The sequence below is a fragment of the Miscanthus floridulus genome, chromosome 19, assembly GCF_019320115.1.
Source record: "Miscanthus floridulus cultivar M001 chromosome 19, ASM1932011v1, whole genome shotgun sequence".
NCBI lineage: Eukaryota > Viridiplantae > Streptophyta > Magnoliopsida > Poales > Poaceae > Miscanthus > Miscanthus floridulus.
In genome coordinates this window covers 49,603,912-49,621,390 of record NC_089598.1, presented here as the reverse complement: position 1 = coordinate 49,621,390, position 17,479 = coordinate 49,603,912, and the positions used below count along the sequence as shown (strand labels likewise).

General features: G+C 44.0%; 1 pseudogene; it reads right to left on the bottom strand.

Annotated features, from left to right (window-relative positions):
• Positions 1-526: 526 nt before the first annotated feature.
• LOC136526012 (protein NRT1/ PTR FAMILY 7.2-like) overlaps positions 527-17,479 on the bottom strand; it is a 52,819-nt pseudogene continuing 35,866 nt past the window's right edge.

The following is a 17,479-nucleotide window of genomic DNA, read 5'->3' as shown; positions in this document are numbered from 1 at the left end:
TATGTTGAACCGCATGTCTCATTTTGCCGCCAATTCCAGTAAGGCCTCGTTCGGTTAGAGCAAAATGAGGCTAGGATTCCTTCCAAGAAGTTAAGGCTTATATAAATTAGCTAATAGTTCCGGCCAGGAATCCTTCCATGCAGTCATTCCCAGCGAAACGAACGGCCCCTAAGGGGGAGTTCGGTTAGCCCGTTCCCGGCTTGGAACTGCCATGAGTGATTCCCATGGTATGTAAATTAATGAAGAAACTGTGTGGCTAGGAATTATTCTCAGGTAACCGAACGAAGCCTTAACTCAGATCAAAACCAAGCACACCTCCAGCCATCCAAAGTCATGGTCATATTATGATGATTTAATATTTAATGTTGGTCTACAGAAAACATACATACATATATTTATAGCTAGATAATCAAAATAAAAGCAAAATAGGAAAAAAAAAAGCAAGACATACTGTAAGTACCTATTAATCTCCTTTTTTATATAGCCTGCCAGCTGGGTACCCAATTGCACACATCTCTTCCTAGTCCTAGTTATAATTGGGCGAGATGTCTTTCTCTCTCCCCTGAAACTGAATACCCTTGTACATCATGGAAAATATTGCAAAGAAAATAAAGTCTATGACTGATAGCACAACGAGGAGCAGGAAGAACCGTTCAAGGTGGCCATAATTAAGATTTTTTGTGATCCACCCATTCTTGTTTCGCCGATTGGTGATGCTAGTGACTGCACTGACCATCAGCATGCTGGCATAGTTCCCTAGTGATATGGAAGCCATGCACAAAGAGCTCCCAAAGCATTTCATGTTGTCCGGGGTCTGCTCGTTGAAGAAATCCAGCTGTCCTATGTACATGAAGACTTCTGAAGCACCAATGAGCATATATTGTGGAGCTTGCCAAAGGACACTCATGGGGCTCGGCTGGTCCTTTGCCTCAACACGACACAGTCGGTAGACCTCAACAATAGCTGCAGCAAACATGCCAATTAGCGCGATGACCAGACCAGTCCCCATGCGCTGGAGCTCAGTGATTCCGGCGGAATTCTTTGTGAACATTGACGCCATGGGCACAAAGAAGAAGTTGTAGGCAAAGACGGAGAGGATCACGCTGGCGATGTCAAACATCGACATGCTTGCTGCAGGCATGTGGAAATTGCAAAAGAGGTTGGTGGCCATGGCTGTGCCTTGCTCCACGAATGTGGACGCCATTTGTGTGAACTCCGCCGAGAAGATGATGGTGCACATCCATACGTGGAATGACTTTGTCAGATAATAATGAACTCCCATCAGCTGCCATGAATTTGAGAGGATCACAGTCCTGCTGGGCTAAGTTCAATCGTTCCACCGTGTTAGAGTTGATAAAGGTTCCTGAGCTGCCAGAATTCAAAAGGATCAGAATCTCTTGCTGATTAATACAACCTCTAAACCTAAGAGTCCTGCTCCTCTTTGAGGGTTGAGGCTGTGGCTGCACTGCCATGACCACTTGACCGGCATCAGCTTTTGTATCCTCATCATCTATTGCATAATCAGCTTCAGGTTCCACATGCACTGCATCCATAAATTCTTGCAACACATGAATGGACACATGAGTGGGGCATTTGTGTCCACGGCCAGTCCACTTCTCACCACATGTGAAGCACAAGTTATTGGCTCTCCTGAATGACCTTAATGCAGCCAACTTATTTTCAGCATCTCCATTCTTGACCTCATCCTTCTTGGTCACAGTTTTAGGCTTAGCAGCGTTTTGAGACTTGGTACCCTGAAACTTGCTATGCTCTGACTTGTGAGAAAAATTTGGCCTCTGCAACTCCAATTCCATTTCCTGCAAAGAAGCTAATTCACTGGGCACAGTCTTTGGTCGGTGCAGAGCAATAGCAGATCGGATCTCCTCCTTATGACCTTCCAAGAATCGTGTGATAAAGAAAGTATCATCATAAGCAGGATTATACAGCAAGATCCCATGGGCTAACTCCTCAAATCTTGTCTGATAGTCATGAACCGAACTAGTCTGCTTAAGAGAATCCAGATGCCTCAACTACATTGGATATTGGTCCTGGTCATATTTGGCAAACACTGCCTTCACCAAGTCTTCCCAATTTTGAAACCGACCACGACATTCTTCTGACTGAAGCCAAACAGAAGCAGGAGACACAAAATTCAGGGCGGCAAGCGTGACTTCAGAAATGGTGCTACTGAGTAAATTTCAAAATACAACTCACACTGATCATGCCACCAACGAGGGTTCGAGCCATCAAACTTTGGGAACTCTATTTTCGGCAACAGCGGATGGCGACCCCCACAATCCCGATCTGAACTCGCTCCATCAACAAAACGCGGAGGGGAATCATGTGGCGAACCTGTAGCCGGATGCGGTGTGGGTCCGAGAACTCCATCACCCTCATCACAGTGTAGAACAGCCGAATTATGCCCCGCGGCTGTGCCAGAACTCGATGCCGACGGCCGCACGGGCTGGTCGAGGTCAATCTGTGTGCTCGGACCAATCAATGGCAGCGGTGGTGGTGGTGTGTGCTCCAAGCGAAGAAGGCGCGCTGAAGTCACATCCGTATTGAGCAGCAAATCCCCCATGGATTCGTCCACCGCCCCCTTCCAAGAGTTGAGGCTGCTCAACTCGTCCAACGCCTTCTTCATCATTGATTGAAAGCCTTGGAACTGCTTCGCCAAATCTTCAATGTTCGTTGCCATCTGCTGTTGAAACTTGGTGGGCTTCAACGACGCCAACACGAATCAACAACGACTCCACCCGAACTCCTTCCGAACACGGATCATCTCGTGTTTCACCACCGACCCGCTCAACCTAGAAACGGACCTCTGGAATCAATCGACCAACACCGAAGTGCTTACGACGATTCCTGCCATCAGGATTTACGAACGTGATCAAGATGGGAAGCACGGCGGCTTTGATACCAAATTGTCACGATTACACTCAGATAGAAGGAATCAAGGGCGATTTCAGGTTGGAAGAGGAAGAACAGAGGAGGATTGGGAGGGATTAGTTTGGGATTTCAGAGTTCTGTTCTGGCATAACAGCTGAGTTTGTTACAACGGCTCATATAGTTGCCACGACCGACTTCACAAGATGGGCCAAGCTCAAATACCAGCTATCGGGCCAAGCCCAGTACAGATCAATTGAACTGCTCTTCCCACGCACTACAGCTTGCTTAGCCACTAGCAGTCTTGACACACGGTGCACAACCTCCACGGGTTCTTGGCTTTACTAGCGTGGTAGTCCTCCTCGGTAACTATGGCCGCCTTATCAAGACACCTACAAATAATGCCATGTACATACAAGTATATATGAACATGCAAGACAAGTAGACATTGTTCAACCGTTCAAAACTATAATTCTTATTGCATAGCTTAATTACATTGCTCATATATACATACCTGAGTTGATCGCTGTGAAGGAGTTTGCGGATGCCCGGCTGAGTCTCTGAATCCTCACCTTCAACCTCATGGAGGTCCTCGCCAGGTGGTGGCTGCAAGTGCCGCTTGCAGAACGCAGCTACGAACACCTGCGCCATGCGTGTGGGCGGGTTGCCAGATGGTTTGCAGTGGCGGTAGTACGGTGTGCCAAGGAGAAAGAGCAGAAGCCCGAGCGCGACAGCGACGGTGGAGACCCAGAAGCCCATGACCCACATGCCCTTGTCCTCGTAGAACGCCAAGAAGGAGTCGGAGAAGAGGGAGCCGATGTTGAGCGCCAGGTAGAAGTAGCTGAAGAAGGCGAGTTAATTTGGAGTGTCGCTCCATGGTGTCCGAGTCATCAAACTGGTCCGCTCCAAACGTCGCTACCGATGGCTGATACCCGCCGATCCCAAATGAAGTCGTGAATGTTGAGATATAGAACATCACAACGCCGAGCTGCGATGGCGGCTGGCATGGCCTCTGCCGTTGGTTGTCGCCACATCTTGAGGGCTCCACCAACCAGAATAACGAGGACAACGATAGCATTACCAGCCCCTACATGACACAGGACAGAGTTATTATTATCAGTGTTCTCCAAGTGTTAATCAGTGCAATTAGAATATATGAGTGTACATTCTTACGACGAGAAAGATGATCTGAAACATGACGAAGGTGAGGTAACGGCCCATGTAGGCGTCGCTGAGGAAAGCACCAAACAGAGAGAAGATGTAGACCGTGCCGGTCCACATACTGATGAAGCTGGCAGCTGTGGCATTCTCTTGATGGAGCACCCTTCGCATGAAAACAACCAGGTCCACGGCCACCCCATAGAATGCTAAGTTCATAAGCGCGTAGCTCACTGATTCAAAAAGAAACAAACCAGTTCCTTTGTTAGTGAGGTATGGAAACCAAGCTTTGTTACATGTACACTAGTAGAGAACAGACATTTGATCCTCGGTCAAAATGGGCTCTAGTGCCGGATTTTTTTTCCCCCGGGACTAGAAATACCTTTAGTCCCGGTTGGTGGCTCCAACCGGGACTAAAGGTCCCTGCCCAACGGCTACTACGCCAGACAGAGGTGGCAGGGACCTTTAGTCCCGGTTGGAGCCACCAACCGGGACTAAAGGTATACTTTACTCCCGGTTGGTGGATCCAACCGGGAGTAAAGGTCTACTCCCGGGCCGTGGCTGCGCCCGGGGTTGGAAAGTTACCTTTAGTTCCGGTTGGAGCCACCAACCGGGACTAAATGTTCTCCCTTTATATATCGGCCGTCTCCTTCTTCCTCCCCGAGCCCGAGCTCAGCACATTTTGAAGCTCACTGCACTAGTGTTCTTGCTTCCTCCCTCCCTTCATTGTTCCTCCATCCATTCTTCGATTCCTCCGTCGATTTCTTCAATTCCTCCGTCGATTCTTCAGTTGTAAAGGTTACCAATCTCATACTCTCATTTTTCACCATTGTCTTATGCCATTTTGTTCACTATATATATATGGTTCTTTATTATGGTTTTTTTTTCATTTGTAAGCAATTTGAGCTCAAAATCACTTTAAGCTTGCATATTTACATGAAAGAAGGTTAAAGTATATATAAATATAAACTTAGAAAATAGTTAGAAAATTATAGCAAATCCGTACTAGTTGAACTTGCGGACCGTGTTCAGCTCGGTGAGCATGTTCTCTGCCGAGCGGTAACGGACGTCAAGGAGGATCTTTGATTCTACGAGGGAGAGCGACAACGGTCGTGGAAGACCATGTTCCCTTCCTCGTAGAATCGGAGCTCTTCCTTGACCAAGTACGGTGCCGTCCGGTGGAGAAATGCTCGCCGAGATGATCACGTAAGCAAGGTCAACTAGTACGGATGGTTATTTATTCACATGTCCCGATATCGTCGCAGTAGTCTGTCAATCACCATACCTAAACGTAGTATATATAAATATAAACTTAGAAAATAGTTAGAAAATTATAGAAAATCCGTACTAGTTGAACTTGCGGACCGTGTTCATCTCGGCGATCATGTTCTCTGCCGAGCGGTAACGGATATCAAGGAGGAGCTTTGATTCTACGAGGGAGAGCGACAACGGTCGTGGAAGACCGTGTTCCCTTCCTCGTAGAATTGGAGCTCTTCCTTGACCAAGTACGGTGCCGTCCGGTGGAGAAATGCTCGCCGAGATGATCACGTAAGCAAGGTCAACTAGTACGGATGGTTATTTATTAAAACATGTTTTTGAGCTATAATGTATTAAAAAATGAGTATATAGATCTAGATAATTTTATAGTTTCTTAATTTTATTTGTTTATAAAAGGAGAAATTTATAGTGTATTAAAAAATGAGTATAGAGAGTAGATGGCAACTGCTTCCGGGTCCTCAGCCTCTCATGGGTTTCCAAAGCGACTTAGGCCGGGCCTTCCTCTCATTCCATGCGGCAAGTGTCGTGATGAGACGAAGATTGTGATGGAGTACCGAGTGAAGGAGGGTCCCAACAAGGATCGTATCTTCTACAAGTGTCCGGATCGCAATGTGAGTTATTTTATCATATTTAATGATTATGGTTAGTTTATACCTATTTTCATGATGGTTGTGATTAAAGTTCTAATTTTTTGTTTTAATTTCAGTGGGATGGCAGTGGACGATGTTCAGGCTTCTACTGGGAGGAAGAGTATGTTGAACTCGTGCAAAAATATCTTACACAACAGGCAGTTACGGCGGCTAATGAGGCAGTGATCCAGCCGAAGAAGCCCAAAGATGTTGCACAATCGGGGGATTTGTCTATTTTAGTTGAGATTGGTCGCGAAATCCTTGTGCTCCTGAAATGTATTTTAGCTTTAGTTCTTTTAGTGGTAGTTGGGATTGTCTACATTGTAGCGATGCTTTCATAAATTTGTATCTTTTGTGGTGGCACGCATGTTGTATAAATAATTAATTATGATCTAGGTTTTAATATGATATTTATGTCATGTAATGCAGATGAGCCGTCATTGGATGTATAATGCTGATCGCCGCTCCCAAGAGTTCATTGACGGCGTGCATTCTTTGTTACGTGCGGCCGAGGCAAACAAACACGACGGTTTCATGTGCTGCCCATGTGCCATATGTAAGAATACGGTGGAATATCCTTACTCAAGGACTCTTCATTCACACTTGTTCAAGTCGGGTTTCATGCCAAACTATATTTGTTGGACAAAGCACGGAGAAACCGGTGTTGTAATGGAAGAAGGTGAAGAAGAACAATGGGACGACAATGATATTATTCCCGATGGTGCGTGCTTCAATGATACTGCAATGGGAGAAGCTAAAGAAGAGGTAGCCGCAGAAGATGAGCCGGCTGATGATCTTTCTCAGGTCATTCGTGACGCACAAAGAGAATGTGAAAGTGAAAAGGAGAAGATCAAGTTCGAGCGGATGCTAGAAGATCACAAGAAATTGTTGTACCCAACTTGTGATGCAGGGCAGAAAAAGTTGGGAACCACACTAGAATTGCTGCAATGGAAGGCAAAGAATGGTGTATCTGACAAGGGATTTGGAGAGTTACTAAAAATCCAAAAGAAGATGCTTCCGAAGTACAATGAATTGCCCGCCACTACCTACGAAGCAAAACAAGTTGTCTGTCCTATGGGGCTAGAAATAGAGAAGATACATGCATGTCCTAATGATTGCATCCTGTACCATGGCAAAGAGTACGAGAAATTGGATGCATGCCCGGTATGCCATGCGTCGCGGTATAAGATCAGGCGAGATGACCTTGGTGATGTTGAGGGCGAACGTCCACGTAAGAAAATCTCTGCCAAGGTTATGTGGTATGCTCCTGTAATACCACGCTTGAAACGTCTGCTCAGAAACAAAGAACATGCAAAATTGTTACGATGGCACAAAGAAGACCGTAAGGTAGACAATATGTTAAGACACCCTGCTGATGGGTCCCAGTGGAGAGCAATCGATAGAGAATTCCCAGAGTTTGCAAATGACGCAAGAAACTTAAGGTTTGCTTTAAGTACAGATGGTATCAATCCTTTTGGAGAGCAGAACAGTAGTCATAGCACTTGGCCTATTACTCTAAGTATCTACAACATTCCTCCTTGGTTATGCATGAAGCGGAAGTTCATTATGATGCCTGTGCTCATCCAAGGCCTGAAGCAACCTGGCAATGACATCGATGTGTACCTGAGACCACTTATTGACAAACTTCTCATTTTGTGGAATAAAGAAGGTGTACGTGTGTGGGATGAGTACAAACAGGAACACTTTGATCTGCGAGCATTGTTGTTCGTAACAATCAATGATTGGCATGCTCTAAGTAATCTTTCCGGACAGTCAAACAAGGGATATAATACATGCACACACTGCTTCGGTGATATTAGAGGTGCATTCTTGAAAAAATGTCGAAAGGTCGTGTACCTTGGCCATCGTCGATTTCTTCCTGCAAATCACCCCGTAAGAAAGAAAGGCAAGCATTTTAAAGGGAAGGCAGACCACCTGACCAAGCCTCGCAACCGAACCGGTGAGGATGGACTCGATATGGTCAATGATGTGAAAGTCGTCTTTGGAAAAGGACATGGAAGCCAACCTGTTCCGAAAGACGCTAACGGTCACGCACCCATGTGGAAGAAGAAGTCCATATTTTGGGACCTACCCTATTGGCAAGTCCTAGAGGTCCGTAGCTCAATCGACGTGATGCACCTGACGAAGAATCTTTGTGTGAACCTGCTAGGCTTTATGGGTGTGTATGGAAAGCCTAAGGACACATTTGAAGCACGACAGGTCCTGCGTTGTTTGAGAGAAAGAGACAACCTGCATCCAGAGAAGACAGATGATGGACGCCATTACTTACGTCCTGCTAGCTACACTCTAAGCAAAGAGGAGAAGGAAATCATGTTTGAATGCTTAAACAACATCAAGGTACCATCTGGATTCTCCTCGAATATAAAGGGTATTATAAATGTGCCAGAGAAGAAATTCTATAACTTAAAGTCCCATGACTGTCACGTTCTCATGACGCAATTACTTCCAGTTGCATTAAGAGGAATTCTACCTCCAAATGTACGTCTAGCCACCGTGAAGCTATGTGCATTCCTCAATGCAATTTCTCAGAAGGCAATTGATCCAACTGATCTAGCTAAACTACAGAATGATGTGGTTCAATGTCTCATCAGCTTTGAGTTGGTGTTCCCTCCTTCCTTCTTTGATGTTATGACACACCTCCTAGTTCACCTAGTCAAGGAGATTTTCACTCTCGGTCCTGTGTTCCTACACAACATGTTCCCCTTAGAGAGATTCATGGGAGTCCTGAAGAAATATGTTCACAACCGTGCTCGCCCAGAAGGAAGCATCGCCAAGGGCTATGGAACAGAAGAGGTCATTGAGTTCTGTGTTGACTTTATTCCCGACCTTGACTCGATTGGTGTTCCTGAATCGAGACATGAGGGGAGACTAAGCGGAAAGGGGACACTAGGGAGGAAAACATATATTGGTACGGATGATGATTATTTTAATAAAGCGCACTACATAGTTCTACAGAACTCCTCTTTGGTAGATCCGTATATTGAGACACATAAGGATCTCTTACGATCCGAGTTTCCAGGGAAGACTGAAGCTTGGATTACGCGTAAGCACATGGAAACTTTCGGCGGTTGGTTGCGAAAAAAATGTCAAGGTGATGAGAGCATCCATGAGCAACTGTATTTATTGGCTATGCAACCATCATGGCATATCATCACATACAAAGGGTACGAGATAAATGGGAACATATTCTACACAGTAGCCCAAGATAAAAGGAGTACCAACCAAAACAGTGGTGTCCGCATGGATGCCACAGGCCCGAATGGGAATAAGCAGACATATTATGGACGCATAGATGAAATATGGGAACTAGAATATGCACCTACTTTGAAGATCCCATTGTTCAAGTGCCAATGGGTCAAGGTGACCGGAGGCGGGGTAACAGTAGACAACGAGTATGGAATAACAACAATAGACCTTAGTAATATTGGGTACAAAGACGAACCATTCGTCCTTGCCAAGGATGTGAATCAGGTGTTCTATGTCAATGATATGTCTACCAAACCAAAAAGAGGGAAAAACGATAATGACTCAACCAAAGAGCCAAAGCGCCACAAAGTTCTTTCAGGGAAAAGAGTCATCGTGGGAATTGAGGACAAGTCGGACATGTCAGAAGATTATGAAAAGGATGACCGAATTCCACCCTTCAAAGTGAACAAAGACCCTAGCATCTTGGTAAATGATGAGGACACTCCATGGTTACGAAGCGATCATAACCAAGGGACATACGTAAAGAAGAAGTTCACTGCTGTGCCCACTTGATGATATAGTGATTTAATGTAGTGTGTGTTTGAGATATTATGTAATAATTGTGAATTCAGATGTTTATTATGTCATGTTTCAAATTAAATCAATGTTTGATTTGGTGTGATTTCTCTCTCAAAAAGGTAAATTAGGATACTGAGTGATGAAAAATTAAAATATTAACGTTAAAATGATGTGAAAACAAATTTCCTGTCCAAAACCAATAGTTTTAATAATTTTAATTAAACACTACATTTTTGCATTAACGAAATAATAAATATTAGTTACATTATGTTTTATAATTCTAACAAAAAATAAAAAAAGTTAGGTTATAGATTTTTCCTATGTGCAATAAACAAAAAGAAAATCCATATTTTTAACAAAATAATTTTATGCCTTTTATTTAATTTACTATGTATTTAACAAAAACTATTGCATTTCTATTGTATTTAACAAGACTATTGCTTAAAACAGGCGGGAAACGAAACTACAGCCCACCTTTACTCCCGGGTGGGAAGCCCACCCGGGAGTAAAGGTGGGCTGCAGTTTCGTGGCCCGCCAAAAAAACCCTTTACTCCCGGTGCATGTTACCAACCGAGAGTACCGGGAGTAAAGGTATACCTTTACTCCCGGTTGGTAACACGCACCGGGAGTAAAGAGACCTTTACTCTCGGTTGGTAATATGCACCGGGAGTAAAGGGTTTTTACTCCCGGTTGGTGGCTAGCACCGGGAGTAATTCTCTCTGATATATAACCTCCAGCGCCTGGCGCAGATCGATCCGCTCGTCTTCTTCCTCGTCGAACACCGCCGCCCTCTTCTTCCTCGCGCCGCCGTCCGTTCGCCTTCTGTGACACCGCCGCCCTCTTCTTCCTCGTGCGGCCTCCACCGTGCGCGCCCGTGCCCCTCCTCCGCGTGCGCCCGTGGCCCTCCACCGCGCCCTCCTCCGCGCCCGAGGCCCTCCACCACGCCCAAGGCCCTCCACTGCCGAGCTCGAGGTGATATGTTCGTCGATCTCTTTGTACATTCTCTTTGTACATTCTCAGACGAGGCCCTCCACTGCCTTTGCTCAATAGAAGAATTTTTTCTATCTTCATAGATCAATGTTTGTTAACGAAATTTTATCCAAATATATTTATGTAGGGTCTTTTTTTTGAAGGATTTGTTGTAGGATATATAATGGTCAAATAGGAACTCAATTTGGATACCCAGTTTGTAAACTAAGCGTTTTTTAGTTTATAAAAAATATCACATGTGATGATGTAAGCAGTTTTGGTTGGACTTGCATGCATGGCTACAGACAATGAAGGAAAACTTCAACGTTTCTTCATTTGTGAACTTTGAATATACAGATATAATATATTAATGTTGCTAAAGTAATATGAGCATTACATATTTTTTCAACTTTATATCATAGCATCAGAGATCGCCTGTAGAAGAAGAAAATAAATTCTTATCATTTCGGAAATAGTAATGGTTATATTAGCAATAAGACACATATACTTACATTTCATAATGACTTATACTTACATTATCAACATAGAATTTTCTCATATGATGAATGACTACATGGTTCACTTGGTACATAGGATCACAACATCACGCACCGACACCGCCCCGGCCCGCCTCACGTCGTTATCGTCGTCAGCACGCCGGCCTGCCTCACGTCATCATCATCAGCACACCGGCCACCGCGCTGACACGTATATATACGTCATTTGTATTCATATGCATGTATATATACGTCGCGGAGCACCGCCGCCCTCGTTCGCCCATGCGTTTCTATGTATACGGCGGAGCACCGCCGCCCTCGTTCACCCATGTGTACAGACATATATACGACGGAGTGGAGCACCGCCACTCTTGTCACACCGCCCTTTCTCGTGGCCTAGTTGATCAACATTCGTATTATCGTTATCGTTAATGCTAAACAATCACACCAGGGCGAACCACGCTGTTAATGTCACCGACGTGGTTCGCCCTAGTCACCGACGCAATTTGCCCTCGGCCGTTTATGTATAGCCCTAATTCGCCCTAGTGTGGCGAATTGCGTTCGTGGCCGAGGGGCAAGATTTAATAATGCATATTGTTCGTAGATTTTACGCATGTAAGCAAAGATTTGACGTACTATATATTGGTTTTGTTTTTTGAAGCTAGATGGCCGACCCGAGAAACATGGATGAGGAGGAGTTGATGATGAATTTGATCAACACTGGCACTCAAGTTGCCGGCGATGATGGTGCTAAAAATAACGTGCAAGAGGATGCAGATGACGGGAGTCAGTACTTAGCTCTTGAACAAAATGAGCAACAACATATTGGCCAAGTATATATTTTATATTATTAGCTATATATATTATCATATGTCTTATGTGTGCTCATGACATTAAAAATAATGTTTATGTTTTGTAGCCCTCTGGATCGACATCAACAACTACAACGAAGGGTAAAAATGTTTGAGGTCCCAAAAAGCCATTGGAGGGCCGCTTCATCATCTCGGAGTTCAATGTGGATACAGGAGAACCGGGGGGGCCGAATAAAATAAAATTTGTGCACCACTGTGGTTACCTTGTACGGGACCGGCTCCCGATTAGTACCCGTGAATGGAAGAAGAAGACCAATGCTCCTCATATCAGTTTTGTCTCCGATCGTGACAAGGCGTTAATTTGGAAAGATGTCTTGGTACATTTCACGCTCCAAACAGATGGTTATGATGATATAATATATGGTGATGAATTGAAGGAGCGAGTTAGGGATTGGGCAATGAAGAAGATGGCCACCTAGTTTCAGACTTGGAAGAAACACCTATACACGACGTATGTCAAGAAGAATATAGCACCAGATTTTACTGTCCCAGGCCCGATCTCAAAGCAGAGGCCCTATTGGGATGAGTTTGTACAGTACAAGACTTCGGAAGAGGGCATGAGTTGGGTGATAAAGAACCAACGTAATGCCCAACAGAAGACATACCACCATACCTTGGGATCAGGTGGCTACCCGACTGCCATTAAGAAGTGTAACAAAATGGAAGCAGACCTTCTTGCCAAGGGTATCAGACCAGAATCACTTGAGTGGGGAGAACGTGCAAAGAATTGGTTTTTCGGTCATGGGGGAACACTAGACCAGGAGACAGGGAAGTGCGTTTATGGCGCAAGACTGCAAGAAGCAGCAGAAAGATTGTTTTATGCTCAGAGAGCTACTGCTAGTGGTGCGTTCAGGCCCAACAGAGAGAAGGATGAGCTGACATATGCCATCGGGACTATTGAACATGGTGGCTGAACTAGAGGCAAAGGAAGTGTCTCGTGGGAGCATGGATTCCCTCAGGACAGACCTTCCTACAGAAGTCGCCAGAGAAAGAAGGAAGAAGAGGCACAGCGGCTCTAGAGGTTGGAGGAAGCGGTGCGTGAAGCACAGGAGCAGGAAAAAAACCTTGAAGCGAGAATGCAGGAGGAAATCAGAAGGCAAGTGCAAATAGCAGTGAGTGCAAGCAAGTAGGCATCAGAGCCAGGAATCAACATTAGCCAATCTGTTCAGTTGAAAAGTAGCTGCGCTTCCATGGAGATACCAAATCAAGGGGACACAGGACTGCGCTTCCCTGTGGATGATGTCACTGAACCTTGTACAACGTGTGAGCTACACATTCCGAAGGAGAATTCCACAATCAAGGTGGCTATCGGTCTTGTTAATCCTATCGACCGAACCAAGACACCAAGGATTCATGGGAATATAATCTAAGAAGGATATGCTACCATCTCGGTAGATAAAGCTGAAAAAGGTTTTAGTGATTTGCCTCTTGACATTCCTGGAGGTGATGGCGAGAAGACTCTAGGAGAAGCGGAGAAGACATTCATTCTATAGTGCAAGCGCTACATCATCATTCCAGGGATGTCGGCTCCACCTCCTCCTGAACTACCTCACCATAGGTACGTGCGGATGAAAACACTACATCATTAATTTGTATTGGCTTAAATAATTAACAATCTGCTCATAATAATATGTCATTCCTTTTTTTGTAGCAGATCCTCCCCCAACCTAAATCCAATTGTTCAATCGCCAGATCATCATAGTGCTCTATACGATGACATTGTGTTGGAAGGCGAGGCTGCATCCACACCATCTCCAAGGAGGTCTCCAACGCCGCAGCCGCCACCTCCAAGGAGGTCTCCAACGCCGCTGCCAACACCTCCAAGGAGGTCTCCAACGCCTCCCCCGCCCCCGCCTACCAAGAAGCCTAGCAAGAGGCCAGCCCCTCAAACGAAGAACCAGTCCCCGCCTGCAAAGAAAGCCACCGTGAAACTAAGGGCTATTCCCAAAATAATATCTGAAGAGAAGGAAGAAGGAACTGATGCATATAAAAAAGACATGTCTAGATTCTATGACAAACTTAAAATGAATCAAGAAGCAAGGAGAAACTCGGAGAAACCGTACTTCTTCGTAGCTCCAGATATTCTAAGAAAAAAGGTGACTTCTTACCAGCAACAACAGCGGGAATCTCGTAAGCTGTCCAAATCAACGTTATCGGACTATGACCGCACTCTCACCAAGTCAATTGAGGCGGCACAGAAAAAGAAGCAGGCAGGGAAAGGAGTTGCCCAACTCGGACAACAAGCGCACCAATCAATCCCCCCGCTAGTTGTTGGTAATGAATATGGTTCAAATTTAGGATTAATGCATCAGGCAAACATACCTCCGGATGTCGATTTGGATCACCTTGGTGAATTTCTTGATGAGACTGGTCTCGACCTTTACCAGATGTTTGGTGATGGAAACATTGAGAGTGCGGCGGAGGTTGATATTTGGAAGAAAAAATTTGTACTAGGCCAGAGTCTATACAACCCTCAAGCCTTATCTGATCTGGGGACGCAAATGTACCTGCTAAACAAGTGGTACGTGCAGGCGTCTACCAGTGGAGACTTCTGCGTTGGTGTCAGAATTAGAGACGAACATTGGTTCCATGGCGATGATGTTATGTATGTTGACTTTGCAGAATTTCATCAACTATGCCACCTGACCTCTCTGGACAAAGTTATCATTAGCTGCTATTGCCTGTAAGTAATAATTCTTTCGATCTATTATTAAACTCATCATATGTGTGTATATGCATATAAATTATCCTAACAAGTACTATATATATGCAGATTTACAATGATAGAGCTCAGAAAGGAAGGCTGCAATGAAATTGGTTTTGTTAATCCCCATATAGTATTCAAAGACCCAATTACTCCAAAGACTAATTGGAAGTCTGAGTCAGAGAGTAACCTCATGAACTTCTTAGTGAACCAACGCCACAAGAAGGATATACTCTTTCCCTATAACTTCAAGTGAGTGTTAATCATGTCGATCATCCTTAATGGCTCATATGTTGATTCTAGTTAATTAATGAGTGTTATGCGTTATATCCTATAAACACATGCAGCAATCACTGGATATTGATGGACATCGATCTGGTGAAAAGTCACTTGATAATCTATGACTCGATGAGAAAACCACAACAAGACTACCAAGATATGATAGATATTATCCAGAGGTAATTTCGGGATCTCTAGCAACTATATACACACAAACATGATGATTAACTATATCTGATGACGTGGCAAATTTTTTATTGGGCAGTGTTTGGAAAACCTTTATTGAGAAGCAACACATGGAAAAATGCAAAGCGCCACTGAATGTAATCCCTTTGAAAGTAAGTCCCCTGAATCGCATCATCTTTATTAATTAAACATATAGCTTTCACCGGATCACCAGATTAGATGACAAATCTTTTTCTCGTAAAGTGGTGTCTGAGGCAGGAATAGGGGAACAACTACTGTGGTTACTATGTTTGCAAGTTTATCAAGGTGCTCTCCCAAAGAACTCCTACAGAGAGACTCAAAGTACGTTAAAAATACACTATATATTCATTTAATTATTATTATTGATTGTGTTACTATGTCTTTATATATATATATATATGTACATATATTAATTTATTTTCCTTTAATTCAAACCTGTAGACTCGATGGTTGGAGGAAAAGGTCATACGGCAAGACCAAATCAAAGCAATTCAAGAGTCTATAGCCGGATTTTTTAATGAGCAGGTCATCGATTCCAAGGGCGAGTTCTACTTCGACCCAACACTGCTATTGAAGCCAAGCTAGAGGATGAGAGGAAACTTGTTATGTCACAACAACTGTAATGCAATCTTTTGTAATATATGCACATGAAATAATATAATGTAAAATACACATATGCATGCATGCATGCATGTAAATAAATATATATATATATATATATATATATATTTCTATGCTTGAATTGTGTGATTTAATACGTTCATTGTGCTTGAACCGAAACATACTATACGCGCGTATAAATGTATAATTAGCAGCGTACAATACGACTTCGAAAACCTATTTTGAAAAGAAAACAAAAAAATGAAAAAAAATGAAAAAAGAAAAAAAAACCTTTAGTCCCGGTTCGTATTACCAACCGGGACTAAAGGTGCCGGCCATCGTGGCATGTCAGGAGGCACCTTTAGTCCCGGTTGATGTTACCCACCGGGACTAAAGGTCCTCCTTTAATCCCGGTTTCTGACCCGGGACTAAAGGACCCCCCTTTAGTCCCGGATGCTTGCTCCCGGGTGGGGAACCAGGACTAGAGGGGGTTCCCCACCGGGAGTAAAGCTCGGTTCTCTACCAGTGGTAGTAAAGCATATATAAGGAAAGAGAGTATTGTTCCTCCATCTGTCCCAAAAAATTTATATTGTTATAGGCAACCAAGCTTTGTTACATATAGTAATAAGCATATGTTTATTTATTTTCATGTGATTCAAACTAGCAAAAGATAGCATGCCTTGGCAAGCTGTAGCTGTTCAGAGAAAACTAAGATACTGCAAGGAGAAGGCTGAATAAAAAAACGGTTTACCAAGTAGTATGGCGGCGGTTTTCCTTCCCCCTGTGGTGGCTCTAACTGCAGGGTTTCCCCTGAAGTCAACGGTTCCATCTTCTGTGTATACTGACGGTGTTGTGTTCTCGGTCTCACTCAACGCAGGACTTGAGCTGGAGAATTCCCCTTGCAGAGGCTTTAAACATAGTTCGGGAAGTCAGTGAGACAATATGTTACATGTAAAAATATACTAAGTAACGTTTCAAAATGGTTTGAAGGCTATATTGCATCTGAAGTTAATGGTTCTTAGAACTGTTCTGCAAAGTTCTAGTGTCCTCAACCTGTGCATTTATGCATAGTAAGATATGAACGCAAACAAACAAAAGTAGAACATCATGAAGGAAATAATGTGTGTTCCCACTTTCTCAAAGAAAAGCATTAGTAGATGCCGGTTAAAACTTATAAAAATATGAAAACACAGAAGACCAGAATATTCCTTATATATGCATGCATGACTATTCTTTCCTACAATTGCTCCATCAACCCAGCACTCTACTCTGGTATGGAAAAAAACATCTTTAGTTCATCAGTTGCAGGTAGTCCTTTCCCATATATGCTGCCATCGGTGGAGCGCGTAAACAAATCAACGGTGGCGAGTTTTGCAGGCAAGTATCATTGGCCTAGGAAGTGCAACAATCATTATTCAGCAAACACACCGGTCAGCGTCGGCTATACAAGATCAACGTGGAGCTATGCCTGGATGGCAGTGTTTGCTTGTTGGCGATGTGAGCCTGTGTGGTAGTTGGCTAGCACAGAGCCACATTGGCTATGGGGAGAAGTCATAGTCTAAGAATTGTTAACCTCTTTGGAAGATATTGCTACGTTATTTTCTTATCCATCTA